At 41.3% G+C, this 23,979-nt stretch overlaps 1 protein-coding gene across 1 annotated transcript in view; it reads left to right on the plus strand.

Annotated features, from left to right (window-relative positions):
- The first annotated feature begins 1,512 nt into the window (after positions 1 to 1,512).
- Positions 1,513 to 23,979, plus strand: part of LOC142396527 (cytoplasmic protein NCK2-like) — a 40,273-nt gene continuing 17,806 nt past the window's right edge. Inside the window, exon 1 of the mRNA XM_075479375.1 lies at positions 1,513 to 1,729. The gene's annotated coding sequence lies outside the window, so the exon portion shown is untranslated. The remainder of the gene's footprint in view (positions 1,730 to 23,979) is intronic.

Raw genomic sequence — 23,979 nt, forward strand, 5'->3', positions numbered from 1 at the left:
AGCACAAGGTTTACTTTCTACAGTCCAATAGCTTTTCACAAAATTAGATGCACTTTATCCAGCACACAGGTCCCGGTTCTTTGAATTAGTTTCTTCATACATCTTTTGTGGAAATAGTTGCCTGCCCTATGTTGCTTAAAAAAGCACCTGTGGTGCCAGGTTTTATGAGTTCTTTTATTTTTTTTAATCTTTGAAAGTATTTGTGCTCCTCCTTTTGTTCTTGTGATGATGATTGAAGTCCCCCTGCAATGATATAACATGAGGGAAAGTCAGTAGACACGAAACTACTTTCTTTCGACAAGTGGTGCCAATTTGTCACACATTGTGTAGGATGTTCAGTTTTGTAACTGATACAATAAGAGATAATAGTTACTGAGGAAACAACCACACAACGTTTGGGTGTATGAATGAATACATTTAAACTTTTTCCTAACTTGGTCTCTGTACTATAAGTCATGGGGTTTTTGCTTTTTTTTATTCGAAGGAAAGAATCTTAACATTTCTGCTATTTGGAATCCTACATGATGAGAAGAGACTGTTTGGGAAGTTTAAACATAGTGAGCTGTTGGTGACCGGTGACAAAGACAGTCTGATGTACAAGAACTAGATAAATTAAAAAAAAAAAAAATTAAATTAAGTATAAGTACACCCTATTTCTTATTGTCATCGCCAAGGGGCGACATATATATATCTTCTCGAGCCTTTTCCTCCTAAATCCTGCAATAGTCCCGGCGTTAAATGACGTCACTAACGGGACCGGCAATCAAGCTGAATGAAAGCAGCGTGATGACACCGGAAGTCACAGGACCCTCCTTAGAAATTAAAGTCTTTCCTCCTCTTCAATAACTCATCAGTGAAACAGCATATACCCACCACGAAAGACACAATAGACATAATATTATATCATGATATATACATTAACAGTAATATACATACATATATTATCTCCATTCATACATACATACATACAGAAAGTTATATATATATATATACATACATACATACAGAAAGTTATATATATATATATATATATATATATATATGTATGTATTAACAAAGGAATAGAAAATAGTAACTGAAAACAAAACAATAGTGGGCAAATATGAAACTGATTATGCTTTTTTCCCTTCATTTCAAAAGAAATAGCATATCCATAACCCGCTGCTACAATGAAACACTTGCGTAACAAATGTTTCTGCTTGGATAACTCTGTAATATGTAGCCCAGTAATAGGAAAACTGAATTGCCATCATTTAACGGGATAATTAACGGAATTACATTTTGTTAGCTATACTGCATTATCGTTGCAGCACGGGGACAGACCGAACACGGTATTTTTTATCTTGTATCTATTATTTTCCTCTTTGTTTTCAGCTTCACTTACGTGATTAATTAGCTCGCCAAGTAACATTTTGCTCGGAGTACGAAGTTGATCTCGGAGTTGAGCCCCGAGCACCGTTTTATCTGGAAAGGCAAGAGCGGAAGTGAGAACTTCGTCCTGATGAGCTTGAAACGAGTGATTGAGGTGGAGGCAGTCGGTCTTCGACGGAATAACAAGCGAGGACAGGTCGGGCGGTACATGCTCAGTCCACGTTTTAAAAGAAAGAAACACTGAGAAACCTGAGGATATGCGGATGTGAGCGTTATTTCTGCCACTTTCGCGCGGGCTCGGTTACTTATTTGGCACGCGGGTCGCCGTTTGCCCATTCTCACTGGAGTGAACACTAAGGTAAGCCCGCAGACCGCCAGTCAACTGTGTTAAGTTGGTCGGCTTCTTTACCCGCTCCAGCTGTTCGTGCTTCCGTTTTTTGTCTCATTTTTCCCCCCAAAGGAGCAACGAAAGCTACAAACTGTGAGGAAAGTTGGTGCACAAACGGTTGCTCATCCGTGTCACTTTCACGCTTTGACGTTTGGTCTTTGTTCAGTCAGATGTGGTTCAACGCCACACTGTGCGTGAACCTCGGTTAACCCCGTTTTGGGGTTATTTTGTGCGCTTATAAAGATCCCTGTCTGTATGGCTTTTTTTTTTTTTTTTTTGTATTTCCAAGACATGAGCAGAGGGTTTAAATGTATGCACTTTACAATTTCCTATTTTTTTTTTTGTCCGGAACCACTTATTAACGGCCTGTAAGCGAAGGCTACAATCCACAAGCTGGTCTTCGGACCTTGTTTTGTGAGACGTCTTGTTCTGTTTATTTACACGCGTGTCCTCAGTTTATCGGAGCTTATTGGTAAAACACGTTCTCTTCTCTTCCCATAATAACGTGCACTTGGTGTGTGGGGCTGGAGGTCCTGTTGGAATCGCTACAACATACACAATGAACCACACTTGCCCAAACACCAGTGGCGACTGGTGCCACACGCGGAGCTTGTCAGTGTAATCCAAGCGGCTTTTCGTGGTAACTGCACCCCCTCCTCATCATCACTCCCAGCAGATAACAGGGTTGCATTGTCTTTCTCACTTGTTTGAAGTATTTGTCAAACAATAAAGCCAATTTTTCTTGACACAGTTTGAAATTAACTCGGGCAGGGATTACATAGGAGGCATAAAAAAACCCAGAAACTTATTTATGTAGTTTTTTGTAGATGTAGGTACATGGCACACCTATCCTGCAGACACGCCCTCGGTTAAGGCCTTATCATACAGTAGTCTAGGTCTAGGACAAGGTTCACTCAGTAATGACAGGTATGTGGAAGTCAAGTGCCTGTAACAGACTGCTCGGCCTGTATGACAGAAACCGACATGACGTCACGTCTTGGGGAGGAAAATAAATGCCTAAACGGTCTAAACACTTGGCATAGTCACCATTTCGGAAACGAGAGCAGAAAGCTTGGCACCGATAGGTTCAAGCGGGCCTGTTTGTATAAGAGAAGGTACGCTTATATTGCAGCACTCCTCTGGGCTGCATTTCACTGAAGTTATTCGTTTCCCTCCAAGTGAGGACTTTTCCAGAATCGCAGATTATTCCTAAACGGTGCAAAACCTAAGGCTGAAACACCAAATCAAACAGGGAGGAAAGTTTATCAGTGGCGTTAACGGCAGTTGTTTCTTGAATAAAGAGCAAAGCAAGCCAACAAACACAACGTTTCTTTCCCATGAGCGTTTAATGTTCTTAGTTTGTTTTTTTTGTTTTTTTGGAGGAATTTTGACTGACAGAATAACCCGAAGCCTGGTTAAACTTAATGTTCAGGAAATTTTACACGCCACATTAGTCTGGAAAGTAAATTGAAGCCTTTATCACTGTCGCTCTGCAGCTCTAAATTTTTTTCTGCTATAATCCCAAAACCACTTGATATAATAATGCAAATGCTTGAATGAGTCTGTCTGGATTTTGAGAGAGATTATCCTCTGAGCTTCCAGACAAAACGAAAAAAGAAATTGTAAAAAGTTTGAATGAGATCACGTGTTGACAGAGAAGGTAACTTTCCTTGAGTGTTTTTTTTTTTTTTTTGCTTGTTTTGTTTTGTTACTGCTTCATGTTCTTTTCTGCTAGCCTCTATTTTTCCTCTGCTTTTCAACAATGGATATGTGTGAATCCCTGCAGTGTTGACATTAGTATGTCAAAGGTCATCATTAAAACTGTTAACTGCCATCTAAATTCCAGGATGCACGTTTTCCCAGCAGGACATTGCACTGTAACAAGTTGAGCAGTTTTACTTCACCGGTCGATGGTTTTAATGTTGTGGCTGATCGCATTTTTTTTTTTGTATGAGGTGTGCCTCAACCTAACCAACACATCCAGTGAGGAAAGCTGCTACTAGTCAGTGAAATGTGAAGAAGGCCTTCCTTGGAAAAAAATCCTTTACAGACTTTAAGTGCAATGCAGAATGGGATGCACTTCAGAAGGGATTTGGACGTGGGCATGTCTGTGTATATATCGCACTGCAAAATGTAGCTATGTGCACCTACATAGTCATTTGACTTTTTGCGCTTCGAGTTGCATAGACAACCTAAACTTTCAAAGCTTAAGTTTTTTAAATTTAAATTTTTTTTTTAATTTGATACATTTTTAAAAAGCTTGGTACATTTAACAAACGGATAGCTAATCATAATGAAATTCAAACGCAACGAAAATGTATCCATCACTGGATCGATTGAGGGATTTTCAACTCTTTCAGACGCTTTAAATCGCTTTAATCTCTTTAAATCTAAAAGTGGAGCTGTCATAAAGGAATGAAAATGGAGATTTTGGAAGTTACCTGCAGGTCGTTGCTGTCTAACAGTTGATAACGTGCTAATTACTAAAGTTAGCTAAAGTAAGTTTTATCATATCGTGATAAGATACAAAAACACCATACAAAACACCTCACGAGATTAAGGGTAAATGCATTGATATAACTTCATTTCTTGAACAAAAGGTGCATAAGACGACGTAACAGCTTACATGTAACGGTTAACGGTCATTAGCACCGTGAGGCTGATCTAATAAGAACAAGTATTTGGTCGTAATGCTCAAAGTCGATTAAGTCCTCGCAGTTGTCGTTTTTTAAACTCCACGTTAATGCCAGACGTCTGAACGCAGCACGTAAAAAGTGACAACTCTATACTGTATTTGAAGGCTTCTTCTGGTGGGTGAGTTGGTATCTAACGCTTGGGTTTACTTTAAAGCAGGTGACACGAAACCTTTGTAACAATTATGCTATTGTCGGTGTTGACAGCATTGCGATTTCTTTCACAATACTAATAAAATGACCATCCGCAAGGCATCTTTATTTATATAGCGCATTTCATACCACAGGCAACTCAATGTGCTTTACATAAAGACAAGGCATTTAAAAGAACAGCATAAAGCAGCAATTTAAAGAGAAAAAAAAATAGAATAAAAAAAATAAATGTTGGTTGCCCAGTTGGGAGATTAAACTAACTGCTCTGCTCACTGTTCTCATATGCTTTATGGGGTCGCTGGCAATTACACGTTGTTTTCTTCTGGTTTTGTTTGGGCATTGGTGTGAAATGACTAAGGCTACGGCTACACGAAAACGAAACGAGGTTTTTTTTGAAAACGGGTTCGAAAATTCTTGCGACCACACGGAAACGCGCTGCTGTCCAGACGACAACGATGAAACGATACAATACACACGCCACTGTGTCACGCCACGCTGTGAGACAATAGAGAAGTGTTAAAATTGGCTCCCAGCGTCAACGTGTGACTGACGCAAAAACGTTTTAGCTGTAACAATGGAAACGAAACGAGGCCGTTTTCAAACTTTCCCACTCTGGAACCCGTTTTCAAAAACTATCGTTTTGGGGTAGTGGGAACGCCGGCTCCGTGTGGCCGCGACAGCGAAACGATAAGAAAAAGTATCGTTTACAGTGAAAAACGTTTCCGTGTAGCCGCAGCCTAAAGCAAGAAACCATAAACTGATTTGGAAGAAAAAAAATCTTAAAAATCCGACTCTTTTTTTTTTCTTTCTTTTCGAAAACATGAATGTATTTTAGTGTGTAGTTTGAGATGACATTAACCTTTGAAGTGCATCCTTTGAGAGCCTTTTCTATTCTGCATGGGAATCCATAAAAACATATGAAAACCTTATTTCCTGCTATCTATCCACTCACATTTTCCGATGCAGCAATATAGCATTGGAAAATGTGAGTGGAAATTCCAATTTTTGATAGTTTGACCTAGTGGGAAGCACAGTTTTTGTCTCCCTCAGGAAATCCTAAGCTCTCTGGGACAGATGTAGGAATTAGTAAAGCGCTGCAGCAGATGGGCAGTCTGAAGATATAGAATGATACTCGTGTAGATGTTGATAAAGGCCATTCCTTTCTCACAGTAATCATCTGTAATCTGGGGGATGGGTAGTCTTTAAACCGACAGTGCATCACACCCCTTCTCTTTAACCCCACGATCTAGTCGAAGGAAGAGGGTTTGTGTGGCTGTTGAGCAGAACGTGTACGTTAACTGTTGCATAGTGTGTGTGTGTGGCCGCGTCAATGAAATACAATCTTTTCTTTTGCACGGCGAGCGTTTTTGTAATACGAGCAGAAATGCTTAAAGTCGAGTTAATTTCCTCCAAATCATGTCTACATTAAACAAATTATCGTTAGTCGCACCAAAACCGGATTTTTTAAAACGCACGTCGGTATGTAAGTCCGATTGAAATTTTGAGTAATCAAGCTTCTCAAAACCAGATTTTTTTTTTTTGTTGTTGTCGTTGTTGTTTTTAACCCCCCTCTTTGTGGCAATAGTGACCTTTTATTGGAAATTGCTCGACAGTAAATGAGGACAGAGAGGAGGGGGAGAGGAGGGGGGCCTGCAGTAAAGGGCCCCCCGAGCTGGGACTTGAAACCAGGGGTGGCTGCACCGAGGAGCTTCAGCCTCTGTACATGGGGCGCCTGCTTAATCGGTTAAGCTACAGGACGCCCCTAAAACCAGACCTACAAACCCAGATAATAGGGTTGGGCATCAGATCACTCCTGCGTGTATACACTCAAATAGACTCGAATGGGCCGATATTCTCCACGGTTGTCACTTTTTGCGTGTTTTTTTTTTTTTTTTTTTTTTTTTTGCAAAATCAGCAAAGCAATAATGCATTTAAAGGCAGCCGGATGTCGCTAATCGCATCAGAAACTGTGACAGAAAATCCACCCGTCGAGCCCGTGTGTTAACTCAGTTGCTTTAACAGACTGTCGCTTTTCTCTAATTGAATGCTGTTTTTTTTTTTTTTTTTTTTTTTTTTTTTTAAATTGCACCATCTGACAAACTCGCCATTCAAGTAGATTAAAGGCAGTGTCTATCCAGTGAATTCAGCAACAGTTGTGTACGTAATGATCTCCCACAGAGAGAGTTGGGGGCAGCAGAATTTCTCGAACGTTTCCCCTCGCAGTCCACAGGATCATGGTGTTGGGCACACTTTGGTCGATAACTCGACTCTCCTCTTGTGCGTAGGGCTGTCGCGGTGAGGGAATTCCCACCGCGGTGACTCATAGCCGCTCAACAGCGCGGTATGCGGTGATATCGCATTTTTGTTCATTAGGCTACTTTCCACGACACGCAATGTCAGATGAAAATCAAGCGCATAATCCGTCTTTTTTCCCCAGCGATTCTGACATTTCACTTTGCTTTGCCTGTCATTTACTCGCTCACAGACCAACATAGCGGAGATCAAGCAGCGCATACCCCAGTTCTGCAACATTGTTGCAGACCTGCGCAAGTTTCGTTTAGTAATGACGGAGAAAAACGAAGCAGATCAGTGCAGCAGTTGAGCTCACGTGTCCGGGATACAGTTTTTTTAAACAGGCTGCCGCCGACCAACCAACCCAAGCTGAACTTTAACTGTTTCCGCGAAGTTGTTAGAGCTTATTTCTGGCACGGCACATTTTTTAAATGTTTTTATTTTTTATTTTTTTTGTTTTATATATATATAAATAGTTTCACCTACACAGTTTTGTTGAAATGATCAGGTATTTCCCAACAGCAAATGTGCACACCAAGCTGTGGTTCTGTGGAAGCTATTTTTTTGTTGATATTAGACGGTCGCATTTACAACATTAAATATGGATAATAAGGGAAGATTCAAAGCCATAAAGTGTCCGGACTCTCAACCTGCTTCAGAATGGCAAGTCATATGCATGTCTTTCAAAGGTCCCTAAAAGCACCATAAACGTCCGTTTTCAAAATAATCAACTCACCGGAGTGGTTACTGGTGTGCACTGGTAATCCATATCAAATTTCGTTGCGAAAAGTTTCTTCTGTCGTGTTTTATTTGGCAGCTCGTTCATGCTCGCACTATTTTCTTAGCGGTGGCGGAGTAATATCAACAAACATCCAGTACAAAATGTCAAATAAAACACGACAGAAGCAACTTTTCGCCACGAAATTTGATATGGATTACCAGTGCACACCAGTAACCACTCCGGTGAGTTGATGATTTTGAAAACGGACGTTTATGGTGCTTTTACGTACCTTTTAAAACATGCATATGACTTGCCATTCTGAAGCAGGTTGAGATGAATCAAAATTAGGCAAATACCGGAGACATCAAAAAAGCGGTGAGGGGGGTTCTAAAACATTGCAGATGACTCATAAAAGAGGCTTAATGTTGAAAATACCGGAGTTCCCCTTTAAGATTTCGATCCACGACTAAATTCTCACAAAATAATGAATTTCACAACAGATTTGGTCGTGATTGTGTTTAAAGCATGAGGGCTTATATCAAGCGTGGCAAAGGGGTCATGACACACATTCTCTGCTTCGCATCAGCACATAAACATTGAAATGAATTTATTTTATGTCCGTGTTCCAGGAGATTAATTGAAAAGTACTTCCTTGAATTTGCCAAAAAGTATTTACTCTAGCTGGGGGTGTTTTTGAATTAGATTTTTCTGGTTTCTCACTCATCCGTTTCATCTCCATTGACACCAACGGGAACCTTCAATTAATGCTCCAAACAGCTAGCGATTGGATAGTCACTAAAACAGTCACGGTGAACATCTACCAATCGGATCAGCAAAGCAAAGCAAAAAGGACCAGTCGGAGAATAGGGGTCGCCATTGTTGTCTCCATAGGTGTCTCCATAGGTGTCTGTACAGGATGAAGCTTTTGTGTTTTGCCCACAGACTGATGGCTTGGAGTCTGGTGAGATGCGTTGCGTTGTTTTTGTGATCTCGCAGGAATCCAGATTTTTTTAATTTATTTTGCTCGACTTAAGAGAGTCGGTGTGTTTAACATTTAACTCGCATGACTCACCGGCCCTCTGCACTTTCAAGAATAAATATGGCCAGTAAGAGCTGATATGATAGAAAAATGACAGAATACCATCCTAAGAATTTCCCGTGGACCTTTATTTCTCTCTTAATGATGGCTGCGGTGACTGGTTCTCGTCTTGGAGGTTTATTTTCCTTCCCTGGCTACATCAGAAACTTTTTCTGTCTTTTACTGCCATACGTAATGTAGCCTGTGCTGGCACCCTCTGATGACACTATGCTGGAAGGTCTGATTTCGCTTCAAATCAGTCAATGGAAATATCCCCACTTTGGTTTTTACTTTTGGCATCATTTTAAAAGTTGACCTCAAATTGACTTGACATTTGCGTGAAAACACAACTGTTGTCCGCTTACTGACACCAACCTGAGCCTTTTTGTTTCATTAAAGAGAACCCGGTGTACACTGTCAGCATCGTTGACCTCTTTGTTGTCTCCTTTTAGATTCCGACATCAAGTGTCTCTTTTTATTGGTTCTGATATTCGTCAGACTCTCAAAGACTTTACTTTGTGGTTTCAGTTGTTTGTCCTGAGCTTTTTCCCTCCAGTTTGCCCACTCGTTCCTTCTTGTCCTTCATCTCTATCGTCACCTCCCTGCCCTGCCACCACGCTTGAGGTCTTAATTCGTGCCCAACAACTGATCTCACAGTCTGTTGGCTTCAGTGTCCTTGTGTCACCACTGGGCACCGAGCCTAATCCAACTCCGGGATGGGGGTTAGGAGGGCAGGAGAAGAGCGAGAGTCGGGGAGGAGGGGGGCAGACCGTGAGTGAGTAAAGCTGGTTATAGTACAGTGGTTGCATCGCAGCCTTGCACGGCTCTCGTCCACGGCTCTCGTCCACAGAGCAACAGCAGTACTCTTTATGAATCCGTGACTGTTGTTAATGTCGTGGATAAGTTAAAGGATGTTGAGCATGATGATGAGAGAAACCGAAATTAAGGAACGATGGACAAGATGCTATGAAACGGATGAAATAGCAGCGGGTTTCTTCAGACAGCTGTGACATTGAAGCTCTTGTCTTGTCAGGTTTCCTTATTTTTTTTTAATTGTTGTAATGACACAAAATCTGAGAGATTAAGAGTGTGTGTGTGTGTGTGTGGGGGGGGGCTGTGAAGTTTACGAGGGCTCCAAGGAGATTACCTCGCAACTTCATCCTCTTCTCACTCGAGGGAGAAACGTGACCATAAATTCATAAACATCCAGAGAGCCGCTCGTTAAATAGTAATCAAAGTTTAAGTGCTCCCCCGCACACACCAAAGGAGAGCGCGGGGTTCTTATTACATAGCAGAAAATTGGCACTTGGGCCTCAAAGAGAGATGGAGCGAGGGTGAAACCTAACACTTCTTAAAAGGGGCTTTAAAATTCAGACGCAAGTTCAGGACCTCAGGTTCTTCTACACGCTACCTTAGAGATGAAGCGACTAACCCATTATGGGAGGGGGGGTGGGAAATGTTAAACTACATGCAACAAAAATTAAAATGATCATCAATTGCCTCAAAAATTGCAATCACACGTTACGATCCTAAGACCACTTATCGGCTCAAGTATTTATTATTACCAATAAGTGGCCACAGTATTATCTTGTTAATATGATTTGTGTTGTCTAATCATAACTTTAAGTTGTTCAGTGAGAAGAGGGGGGGGGGGGGGGGGTTTGTGGTTAATCCCTCACCCGAGTTTCTACGACTCGTGAAAAGAGTTTGGCTATTGTTTGCGACTTTGCTCCGTTGCCGTTGTTCTCTGCAGAGGCTTCGACAGGCCCTTCACGCTCTAATTGATTTAATTAAGTTGACGTTTTCCCCCCCTTGGCTGTACTGATGCACAAACCGTCAGCATCCAGACGTGCATTGAGTTATCCCATGCTTTGCAACAAGGACTTTGCTTATCTGTATTTCGCAGAATGATCCTAGAGTTCCCCTCAGAGCATTGCATCCATCCAGTCAGCGGTTCATCCTCATTGACAAACGCGTCCCATTCCTGCCGATGCTCCAAAAGGAGCCGGCAGTCTGGTAAATATTATTTTGCTCTCTTATTGATTGACAGATGTACACTGGTATTCTCCATTTCTTTGGCAACGTTGTCGCTTTCATATTGAATTCCTCGAGCCACGATGGGGGGAGAAAATATAATTATACTGTACTGGATTTCAAGAAAAAGAAAACGGTTAAAATGTCACAATGTCTTATTCTACCTGAGGTGAAACACTGAGGTCGAACCTTCCTGTGCACCTGCTGTAAGGATTCACTGTTGTAGCTAAGTGCATAAAGTGTCTGGTTGGGCACGACACTGAGCCCAACATTTCCCCCTAATGTGTTCATCAGTGTCTGCTGCTGAGAGAAAGCATGGCATATTTAACATACAAATATAATAAGCAACATTATGTATTACTATTTATCTGCATGAGTTGATGAGAAACAGACCTACAAGGTTGTAAGTGTGGGCCATTTACCATGTCAAAAACAACAGCTGTGAACTGCATTAACTAGTTTGTTGCTGGTTGTTATATTTTCACCTTTCTCTATAGCTAACTGAAGGCCATGAAATGGATGTGCCACATAATGAGTCAAAGGTGTTAATTGCAGATGTCTCGCACCCAGCTTATGGCCTTGAAGCCTTAAATGATCCCCTCCTGCTTGTTCGTAAAAGCTGTGAGCAGAGCAGAGTTGTCCCTCATCTCAAATGATTTGTTTCAGTAAGTGTGTGACTATCAGATATCGTGGATAAACCGTTTTGAAATATTTAGTTAGCGGCATCTTTAGTTTGTGTGTCTCAGAGGAGAAACTTAAAGAGGAACTCTGGGGCATTTGAAGCGCAATCCCATTGCTAGAGGTTGTCAAATACTGATAGTAGGACACAGACAGGTGCAAATCTGCGCTCCCTGTGTGGAGATCGCGCTGTTCGCTCAGCCTGTCATGTGAGGCTAATACGTGGTGGCTAGGGGCAAGCGCTAACCCTTCCACGTAAAACAACAACTTGCACACTGCAGAAACGTCACACCACTTTATAAACCATCCGACAATAAAGTCACAAGCCTTACCATCAAAACCATATGCATGCACAACAATACATGCCCAGTAATATTGTTGTAATGTTTTAAATACTTGAACGCAGTTTTTCTAGAGAAAATAATTGTTTTGTATATGGGATTATCGTCCATCGACTCTTTTGGGCTTTCACATGCGCGAGCGTACAACCAGCCGGTGAGTTACATGCTGTCTATAAAGTTGTTTTGTAACGTCCCCATGCCAGTAATGTGAGAACCATGCATATGGTTTTGATGGTAAGGCTTGTGACTTTATTGTCGGATGGTTTATAAAGTGGTGTGTAGGGGTGGGCGATATGGGCAAAAAAAAATATCTCGATATTTTTTAGGATTTTCACGATAGGGGTTAGCGCTTGCCCCTAGCCACCACGTATTAGCCTCGCATGACAGGCTGAGCGAACAGCGCGATCTCCACACAGGGAGCGCAGATTTGCACCTGTCTGTGTCCTACTATCAGTATTTGACAACCTCTAGCAATGGGATTGCGCTTCAAATGCCCCGGAGTTCCCCTTTAATTCTATGGTCAAAATACTTGAGACAAACTTCACCCTTCTGGAATCGCCAGTAGTTTAGGACTCCAGATTTTTAGAAACTGATTTATTATTTAAGCCGTCGACTTGCTTATTTTACCAGGTTTCTTACATTTTAAACCATGCATACCCTCAGTCCTCCACTGCGCACGCTGGGTCAGTTGTTATTGGTCATTTGTGATTCCAGGAGGCTGCGGTATCCTGCAAGATAATTGAGAAATCGCTGTGATTTAAGGGACAACCCCACACACAAAGAAAAAAGAAAGTAAGAGTGGAGCAAGACTGTGTGCATGTGCTGATGCAGGCGTTGTGGGGAGGATTATGTGGATGGAATTCACTTCCAGTGAAAACCTGCCACCAGCTCTGCAGCTTTTACAGTGCGGCTGAACATTGTCAGAATTGCACAATGAGCAAGACGAGACACAGCGCGGACCTGCCAAACGATTGTGGCTTTATTAGTGGTTGTGTGCAAAGAGCTCTGAACCGCCGTGTTTTCCATTACATATATATGTATATATATATTTTCCAGTGTTTCTTTACTGTTTGCAGCTCTGCATACTGCTGGGCACTGTTTTGATGCCTAATACACCACTGAACCAGAGGTGGGCAATTTACTTAGATAAATCAAAGGTTTTGACCTGGTTTTAATTCGGTTCTATATATTTTTTACAACATACGCGTGTTACTGCTGCTGACTGTTCTTAGGCCTGTGAAACGACTAGTACAACAACTATAGTCCAGCAGCTTTAACAGACTTGTGGCGTTTTCGTTTCCGTAATCCATTTTTCACCTGATATTTCAATGCGGTGTCACATGTTAAAATCTTCAGTAAATGTGTGCGGAAATCGCGTAAAAGCCAAGTGACAGGCTCTCCGCACTCCAATTACGACGAGCTGCTCCAACCGCCTGGAAACCTCATTAGAGGCAAATTTCCATATCCTTAGATATTTCATGGCAGATTCAAGACTCACCAGCTAATATAAGTTTGAACATCTTGTCAGAGTTGACCCGGCAAATACTCCTGTGTTACATGATAAATACAAGAGTATTTTTTTTTTTCCTGTAATGTGCTTCTTAAAGCTTGGGTGTTGATTCAGTTGCTAAATGACGCAATAGGATATGCCTACTCCAATCCATTTGTGGCCGGTCTCTTATTTCGGTTTGCACAGAGACGCACACATTCACGTCCACATGGCTGCGGGTGAAGGAATTCTTGCTTTATTTATGAGATGTTTTGCTCTGAATGCCACAAGGCTCTCTGGAGAGATCACAACTGCAGGCACTGCATTTGGCCTGCTGAGTGTCTCTTTCTTGCTCGGACATGCACACGATCGTGTTCCCTCGCCATAAAGCATCTATTTACCCTTTGTGCCGTTTCAGTTTGGTAGAACTACAGCTGTTTAAACGTGACCTTGGTTGCTCATCGCGAGCTGCCGGCAGATGACTGCTGAGCGTGGTGGTTCAGGGTTTTATGTGGAAGGAGTGATATCATCTGCCATGTCGGAGAGGCAGAAAGTGCTATTGTGTGTTCGAGCCACATTAATTCACAAGAAGCTGCGGTGGAGTGTTGTTGGAAAATGTCAAGCTATGGAATCCTGCAGGGTAGAAAACCATATTAGGAGCTCAGGAGCTCAAATGGAAAGAGAACGTATTTAAACAGTTTGCTTTTTTAGCCAAAGCAGTGAACAGAGATGAGATGCATTAATGGCAACAAAGGTGGCAAAAGTGTGTTAACCTTAAAAGCTTGATTTTTCTCTACGTTTGACTACTTTGGCCTGGAATTCAACCTGAATGCCACCTATGGTGGCTGTTTTCCTTTTACCATTGTGGTTTATTTTTTTGTTTCTATTGTTTTTGGCTGCAGCTGTAACGGTCAGCAGGGTTACATGCACAGTTGGTGACGGCCCATTTAGTCCTGGTATACACGCACAGGAGTGGAATCGAGTTATTGACAGGTATGTCCAATGTTCAACACTCTGGTCCCGCTAGCCTTCTCAGAAAAATATATATGAATGAGAGGAGACTCTCGCCGTGTTATCATCAATTTACACGCAACTTTTTGCACAAAGAGAAGCAAAAGGCGTATTCTGAGCTCGTGGGCACATTTCAGAGTAGTTCAGTGTGTACATGCAGGAGGGATTCAGTCCTCAACCACATAATGAGAGTGTTGGTGTTAGTTTTGGTCAAACTAAAATGTTTACATGCATGCGAGTCTTGCTGTGCAGCAGACTGGCTGAGTTGTTGGGGCACTGATGTCTAAAAACTTGGACATCTTTTTCCGCAATTGACCAAACAGCAGAGCTGAAGAACGGCTGGTGGACACAGTGGAACATGCCAGAACAGACAGATACTTCCTTCTTGAGTTGCCTGACAAAAAATGTGATGCGTTTCAATATTTTAGAAATTATCACCACTCATTCTGAACATTGGATGCGAAGGTTCTGGAGTCGTATAGTCACCCAGGTTGCTAGGAAACCAGCCCATTCAAGAATAGGCCTGGCCAACCATGCCCCAAAAATCCTCACTGGATGTTTTTACAGATCTCCAAGACGGGATTGAACGTTGTTGAATTAAATATTAACCATTTATTATTAAATTGCTCTTTAGCTCGGAGCCAGTTTGGCTGCTTTCCCCCGGTTTCCTGTCTTTATGTGAAGCCCAGCAGCTGCTGCCTGCAGGTTCACTTTCAACTGACATGCACGACAGTGGTATCAATTTTCCCAAAGTGGTCAGAGAATATTCTGTCATGCGTGCGCACAGTAGAACCCAAAGTGATTTAAAAAAATATATATATATTATATCTTTTTTATTTTTAACTGACCACGAGTCCCCAGTTTGAAATATGGAGATAATAAAATGATAAGTAAAAGAGAATGTTGTCGAACGAGTGCAGGCTTACAGCAATCACTGTTGACGTGAAGTCAAAATGTGACACTTGACTCTCATCTACATATTCACTGAAAGGAAAATTAGCGGCACTGCTTTGACTTCTGGTTCAAACATACTGATGTTGTGACCCCAGCGGCTCTGACGTCAGAAGGTTACGCAACAGAGACAAACAAACACGAACAAGAAAGACCAGTGAAACCCCAGCAAAAGCTCTCTGCTCAGTCTCCCTTCAACAGAGTTCCCATGTGTCTTAGAGAACCCGGATAAATATAGATAGTTTTTTTATTTTTTGTCCCCAGTGAGTCATGGAACAAAATGCTCATTCAACATGCCATTCAAAGGGAAATGGAAAAATTGTAAAATGTCACAGAAAATGTCTTCTCTTTAAATTCTCCTCCCTAACACCTCGAGATTTCTCACCTTTTCTGGTACGGCCATTTCCAGAGATAATCCATCTGATCTGTCTGCCAGAAGGCGGGAAGCGGAAGGTGGAGTTCCCTTAGATGTATGAGTCCTCGCAAAGGCGCTTTTTATTTTAACTACAGTGTTAGTGCGGACAGGCTTCTGCCGTCTCTCAGGTCTTGAGATCCCTAATCCAGATTAAAGCGAGTCAAACAGATGTGATTTATGCTTCAGTTTAGATAAAAATGCTCCCATTTCAATAGTTAACGTCCTCATTGTGCACAGGTGCAGTAACTCATTCCTGTTCTTTGGGTTTTGAGAGTATTTCTGGTCTGATTCTGCCCCGGGTTATTCGTTTACTCTGTTTTCAGTGTTGCATTTTTGTTCTTTTGAAAAGAAAAATGCAGTGATATTATCTTAAACTGGATATAACATGTCCATTTATTGCCATCTGTGTGTTTTAATGTTTTCCTTTAAGTGCACTAATGGGTCTAAAAATAGAACCCATTAGTGCACTTGGTGGCAACACCGAAGATCCCTGTAATGCTTTAGCAAACTTTCTTGACCCTGGGTGTGATTGTCTTTGACTCCTGGAGGAATCGCAATGCTTGTGGTATGCCAACAACAAAAGAAACAATCAATATTCTCAAACTTTTCTATCCAAACACGCAAATGAGATTGAGGGTATGCTCTTAATCCGAAAAACATTTGCCCAGACATGACTCATATTTATCATCTTGTGTATTCTGCTCTTTGTGGTTTATGGTGCTTCACTGTGTAAAAATAAAACAACGGTGGCTGTCCAATCTACAGTTGATCCTGGATAGATCATCTGTGTGTGGACGATTTTTGGTTGCGGATATTCAACAGGTCTGCTCTGCACCGTGCCCGTCTTCCTGTACTGCTAATACTACATCACTCTGATCTCTCTCGGGAGCCTCGAGGTTGCATCTGATCAAAGGGAATAATTCAGATCCGTAGCCAAGGGAGTAGCGAAGGAAAGCCGGTGAAACAGAGAGCACAAAGAGAAGGTAAATCTCAAGCTGGAATATAGTCGAATATGGTTTGTGTTCGATGAGAAAGAAGAGCAGAGGACGAGCATTTCTTATGGCCTATCTGGGCAGTGCAAATGACTCCCAACGTAGATGTTTTTTAGATTAAGTTCGTCAGCCATTTCTTTATAAAGGTGATCATACAACATTTTGTAACTGGTGATGATACTACCTGTATGTTCATTACAAACGATGCGAGTGAGGCATTAGTGCAAGGCATGGACCCTGCAGTCATCTCTTGTTGCCTCATTAACCAAAACAAAATTGCTCCCCATTATTTGTTACTTCAGGGAACATCCTTGCAGATATATGTAAATGAATAAGACTGCCTGCATCTAATTCTAGAGTCAGTATCTTTGAGAGAGGAACCCTTTTAGTTATAGTTTTGTTTTTACCAGCTTTCGTCCCCCGGCTGTTCCCTGAACATTCCCAACAAAAAGGTAAACACTAATGCATGCGGAATATTCGGAGCAGCCGGCTCATTGTATCTCAAATTACTGCCCAAGTGTCATTTTTCACATCACAAACAATTTTTTTTTTTATTCCATTACCTCTACTGTTTATGGGTTCTTTTTGTGTGTAGTGCATGTGTCTCAGAACATGATTCGTGTAGGTTTCATTTCCAAATACAGTGAAACTAGACCATTATTTGGATTTTCCATTGACGTGTTGGATCTCATCTTCAAACTGCTTTGATGGAAAGAAATATGGTTTACTTATTTATTTATTTTTTTTTATCATTGCTAGGAAGTGGTCAAGAGATAAGTTGTGTGCTTGAGAGGAAGCTGTAGGTAACAGGAAAAGTCACCAGATATTCTCGGCTCGGCTTGTGGGAGTCGGAGCTCGTTAAACATGACCTTGTCATTGTCGTACTCTAACAACTCATAAGACCGTAGTTCTTAGTCGTCACTTACTATAAATCTTTAATAGTTATTGCTTTAATTTGCAGGTCACTTTAGACAACTTAAGACTTTCTTAAAGGACATAATTTAAATGTATTGATCGCACACGTTCTTTATACCTGTTGGACATGGCGGCATTTGACCGCAGAGATGGTTATAAACCTTCACATATGTGCAGTGAATTGGGCTATGCTTGCATGTGCAATGATCTTCCTCAGAGAGAGTTAGAAACAACACAATGACTTAAACACCGTGTGTAGTCATCTCCGAAGGCCCAGCTCCATTTTAGCCTCAACTCACCCCAGCACTGTCATCGTTTCAGCATAAAGCAACAATGAGCTGATTGCCAATTTGCAGAACTGGCGCACTGTTCCCGTTGTGACTAATTAGATTCCTTGTTTCATGGGATTACAGCATAATAAAGTCTGGAAAAAAAAAAAAAAAAAATGAAGAGCGTGTATCCAGGGTAATTTTCATATCTGCTGTATTTGTCCTGCTTTCATTACCGCTGCAGCTCTCGGCAGCCTCATCGAGAAGTTGTTCAGACAACTTTTTAATTTTACATGGTGAAAACTGGAAATTGGTAAAGACGCGTGGTGATGTTTGTCTTCATACTTTCTTTAGAGAATCCATCTTACTTCCCTCATCGTTTATAGTGTCACAGTTGTGTTTACATCCCCTCTGTCTCACTGGTTGTGTCGCTTCCCTTATGTGAACGTTGGCCGGCTCGTCTGCTGTGTTGACTTTCTAAGTTTTGAGGAAAAAGCTGAAGTTCGCAGCTTGTTTGGCTGCCGGTGTTTTCTCTATTGGATTTCCGAGGCTACGCTTAATCAAAAGTTCAATTTGCAAGCCAGTAAGAAACTGCTCTGTTGAAATGCGCGCCGCCTCTGGCCTGTAAGGCTGTTCATTATAGCGTAGCGCATCATTTGTTCTCTGCGTATCCTGCAGCCATTTTTTTCCGATGGTGTCATTCCATTCATTATATGCCTCTCTCGCTTTCTCTCTATATTTAGGCAACAGACGGACTTTGTCTCAAGGCTCGTTAAGAGTGATGTCCACATTTCAGTTTGAAAACAAAGGGTCCTCGTGGGCATTTTTAATTTGATTTAAAAGATCAATGCCCATATTTAACTCTCTAAATCTCTTGTTCCTATGTTTTCTTTTGTTTCGTTCAGTCTGCTCTTCTCTGTGACTACACTGTGACGAGTGTCATTTAGTCATCGCTTACATGTTTTTATCTGTTTTGGCCGTCATTTAACAGAAGAACGCGTTTGATAATGATTTAATGACTTGTTATTTGTGTCTTTATTGCTTACTTAAACTGACGTAAGATAACTCAAGATATCTGGAAACGAGAGTGGCGGTAAAGCATCAAACCTATTAGCTTCTCCAACATCCGGCTGAGATGCTGAGCATTGTTAGAAGTTGCATTCAAAGCTCAGCCGTGCCCCTTTTTGTTTTGGTTTGTGTCTTCGGACTTTGACGGCGCCGCCCCAGAGGGCCACGCGCCATGTTGTCGGTTGCCTTATTAAAAGGAGTAACAGCTGTCTTATTTACGTTCTCCTCCCAAAACAAATGAGCAAAGTGGTCGCTTCCTCTCTTGCGACACACATTTTTCATTCCACGTGAACACTTGTTTTTCTAATTCTTTCTTTTCGGGCAGTGGTTTAGGTCAGACAGAGAGAATGTGCTTAGAGATGTGCTTTATGATGATCTGTTTATTTGACCCTTTTTACACCCTCTCCGTTACTCCTCGTCCACTTCCGCTTTGTCGCAGACGCGAATGCACAATCACCTCGGGTGCTTTTCTATCTGTTCCAGTACATGGGAAATGTTGGCATTGCAGATCAAAGCTGCGCTGCTGTGCTATACAGCGCTTACCTTTTGTTCTTCTGCCAGGGGCCACGGATACCAGGTGATCGCAGAGTTAAAGATGGTGACAGCATTTTTCTCTCATTCATGAACCAGTTGTGCAACAACGACAAAAAAAAAAAAAGACGCAAGAAAAACTATGCTGATGAGTAATTTCTTGAAGAAGGGAGGTTGTGCACAGATGTCTGAGTAATTAGATTTACTGAGAACAGGCTGCTCAGTAGAGGTGTCCCGTTGTGTGTTTAGAGTGCAGGGAAGTGTGCAAAGCTGACAACAACCACACTGTTAACCCATTTAGGCCTAAAACGCCTGGAAAAGAATGCCTGGAAAACCTATGGGCAATTTCAGAAAGACCCCCTAAAACCTGAAGTTTTTCTGGAAATTCAGCAATTGTGTCAAAAAGTATTTGAGAGCTTACACCTGTGGCTTTCTTTGGAAATTGAGTTTATTTACATACACCTTCACGAAAATAGAAAATGTAAAAAGTAAATTGCAGGAACAGCACTATTTTCAATTAAAAAAACGGTAATAAAATAAAAAGTAAAGTGCAGGAACAGTGCTATTTTCAATTAGACAGTAGTAATAAAATAAAATTTAATTTTATATTTAAATTATTTATTTATCTATTTATTTTATCGCTAGTAATCTCTTCGTACTGGCAGCACAAGGAGTCCCATGCCCATACACATTCCAATAAACGTTTTCATCTCCGGCACAGTTACGTGTGACCACCTTGCCATCTTTGCTCGAGCTGGAGTCTGAAGTACCTGGTCACTGTATCTATTCGTCTCGGAAACGAGATGCGCCCAAAGCTCCTCAGTAAAAATATGATTAAATGCCTGCAACGGTATGGCATCTGCAGGTAAATCGACTTTCACCCCTGGTGTGCGGTTGAAATCTCTCCGTCAATTACGGTGGTAATTGTCAGTCTTCCACTCTCATTCAAAATCATCCTCGTCGTTATTGTCATCTTCAAACATATGTGCTAGCCATAAATCGCGATCAATTGGGTCAGCACTTTCATCATCAAAGCCAAGAAACTCCTCACAATCGCTACCGTCTGAAAAAGACGTACGCTTTCCCGGCCTTAATGGTAGAATAACGCAACGGCGCCCCCGGCTTTAAAGGTAGAAATGCTTTTAAAGGCAATGCTTTCCCGGCTTAAATGGGTTAAAGCTGCAGTCTGCAACTCTTTTTCAAGCATAATGCCTGGAACTGTCCGGGGATTCTGAAAGTAGTACATTAAATACCCCAATACAAAAAAAAAATGAGTTCTCTAGGTCCCCTATATGTCCCGCTAGGTCCCTCCAAAGCCAGCAGGTTTGTTTACAAAATTGCAGACCGGACCGGTAAAAGGTAACCAATCAGGTTACGAGCTGGGCTCTGCTGCCTGTCAATCACCGATTGTGCACGCGCGATACAAGGTAGGCTCGTCCCCACGCTTATTTATCTAGACTATTGAACTTCATTACGGGCTAGTCTACTTACTGTGTCTTCCATGATCGCAAATGACAGGTGAGTTGATGAATGAGGAGTCGTGTACGCGCATCTGGCGTGCACGTAGACGTGCACAAGTTCTCATGTGTTTTGATGGGGCGGGACAGGAAGTTGAATAACTTTTTATTTTTCGGTTAAAAAAGAAGCATTTCTTGCATTTTGCGACTACGGAGGTCACCGTTTTCAACTTCAAGCGTTCTGATAGATCATGTAAACTCTTAAAATGCCAAAAATTAGGACTTTACGTATGACAACAACAAATCCTGCAGACTGCAGCTTTAAGGAAGTAGTTGAAGTTGGAGTATTAAAAAATAAATAAACTGCCAAGGTTTTGAAGTCTGCTCCTTATTCCCATCAAAAAGGAGAGAAAAACAAAAGAGGACTAAGGGAGGATTTCAGTGCTGTAAGTATCGTCACCTTTTTAAAAAAAAAAAAAAGTTGAATATTTCTTTTAGTCCTCCTCAAAAGTGTCAGTGTTCATCATTTCCTGGAAAAACAACAAATAGTTGACGATGGCTCACCCTCAAGGTCACATGCTATGCTGTCGTGTACCAGCCGAATCCGACGTGATCCTCCAAACTGTTTCCTTTTAACAGAGCAGATGCAGAACTGTGGGCGATGCTTGTTCATGCCACTGGAACGTTGAATACAGGATGTGGAATATATGTCGCAGTTTCTGAGATTAAACACAACATCTGTAGAGCTGCAGCAACAAAAGAAGATCATTTAATAGCAGCCATACTAACTCTCCACTCTGCAGAAAAGTCAGCGTTTTCCCTGTTTAATTGTCTTGTAAAATAACTGCAGTCTCAAAATTGCAGATGATCAGCCTGATGAATTGTCAGATGAATAAATTGGCCATGGCTACCGTTGTCCTGTCATTTGGTCTTTAATGGTTAAACCCGTCACCTTGTGGGTGCAGAGCCGACGTGAGGTTGATCCCTCTTAAATGAATGTCAAAAATCGAAGGGTGGGGGGTGGTGTAAAAGTCAAATTCTTTGGGTAATGCCCCCTGCCAGTGAAAAATGGACCACCCAGTGATTGTTGTCATGGAGAGTTGGCGAGACAATCTTGGCTCCACGAGAGAGAGAGAAAGGGAGAAGTGACGACAGAAAATGAAAGTGACGCGTGAAAAATTGCTTGGGAAAAAAAGCAGATTGGGGGGGGGGTCTAACAAGGAAAATGGGGATTCTGCATTAGTGGCATTCACTGGTAAACTGGTGTGACCTTTCTTAGATGCTTAATTAAATGGTGAAAACTGGCCCCATATTTGCCAATTGTTTGATCTATTCATTTGCCTTTTGTGCCCACAACTAATTATTTAGTCTGTTAGCATGTCCAATATCAGACTGCCTGTTTTGGTGAATAAATGAGTTATCCAAAATCCGGAGATTGTAAATGTGGCATCGTGTAACACAGAGAAGCAGCAAATCCTTACAACTGAGGAGTATTTGGCATTTTAGCATTACCTCGTACTTTATATTTATTTATTTCGGCTCCGGATGCCCTAAAAAATATATTTATTTATTTATTTTTTGTTTGTTTGTTTTGGTTTTTCTTTAAGTCTTTTAAGTACTGTTGGCAGGACTGTAACCAAGTTATGTTCCTGATGATATTTGAAATTTCCTTTTCATTTTCATCCAGCATAAAGCCGACCGTGAAAACTTACAAGATACTTTTAAAAGCGCTGATAAAACGGTGCTCGATGACATCACCATCTACCTTTTATTTCAGACACAGAGCTCCATATAAACAGCTGTACATGAGGACAATAAAATATTTTTTTTTTTTTTTAAAAGAAGTGTGAGGATTATTGCACTCATACTTTAAAGTGACAATGCATAGTCTTTGGTATGTTTGGTTTAGCAGCCATGCAGAAAAAAAAAGCCTTCTCCCAGAAGGCAGAATCGAGAACAATCAATGGCCAGAAATAGTGGAGTTTCTTAAGATGCTGGTCACATAAATTCCATACATATCGCATGCACAGGAATTCCTAGTTGTCAGCGATGAAATCTTTTCCAAACACAGTGGGTGTTGTTCATGTCTGGTACTACTACTTATGCCTCTTCCTTCACAGGTGTTAAAGTCACTGTTTGTTTTGTTGGCATTTCATTCGATGGTTTCCCACGAGAATACTTCACCAGCCAAAAGTTTAATACGAGCTGACCTATAAGATTTCGTGAAGTACTTCTGCGAAATCGTCTGTGCTAAACATCCACGCTCCAGCGGAGGTCATGTAGGGGCTCACAAGAACAGTTAGTAGCTTCAGCGCTACAGCAGAAAGAGTATGTGACTCTAGTAGTCCAAGGGTTAAAAGGAAACTTTATTAACTTTGTTTGGAGGTTGCTGTGTAATGAAGCGTGCTCAGCAACGCATATTTTTAGACAGAATTGATATCAGGAGTGTATTCAGCTAACTACTGCAAATATCATACACAGCTGACTTAGCTTTATGGGAATAGATGGATCTGGTGTTTGTAGATTCTAAAAGTGTGGATATATTGACCTCCTGCTTCACAACTTCCAAAGCTCAGTCTTCCACATTGGAATGTTTCTTTTAAAACAACTTATTTGCCATTAGCTTAGTCCAGTCCACTTTTAGCTATATTCCACATTTAAACAGAAGTACACCTAAAGGGCCTGCCATTTAGTGTTGATAAAAAAAAAAAAACCTGCAGCATATCATAGCATCAAATTAGATGAAATAAAAGCTGCCGATAATAAATATAAATTGACGGTGTGCTGAAAGAGGGTGAACTTGACAAAATATCGGCATCCCAGGGGAAATCCAGGAGAAAAGAGACGAGTAATTCTCATGAAAGCTTGCTGACTGTTATGATCATAAAATGGGCTGTTGTTTTGATCTTCTTCACAAACAGTTATGATGGATTAGGAGGCTCAAATGTTTAGTCAAATGGTCTGTTGGTTGCAGGGCTGGCTGTTTGTGTGGTCTGGGTTTCCGCTTCTCACACCTATTTTTAACTAACAACAGAAAAGCGCTCTTGATGTTGAACTTTAGTGGCTTGGGGTTGGGACTTTAAAAAAAAAAAAAAAAAAAAATTAATTATTATAATTTTGATGGCATCCATG

Source organism: Odontesthes bonariensis, chromosome 12 (genome assembly GCF_027942865.1).
Source record: "Odontesthes bonariensis isolate fOdoBon6 chromosome 12, fOdoBon6.hap1, whole genome shotgun sequence".
Lineage (NCBI taxonomy): Eukaryota > Metazoa > Chordata > Actinopteri > Atheriniformes > Atherinopsidae > Odontesthes > Odontesthes bonariensis.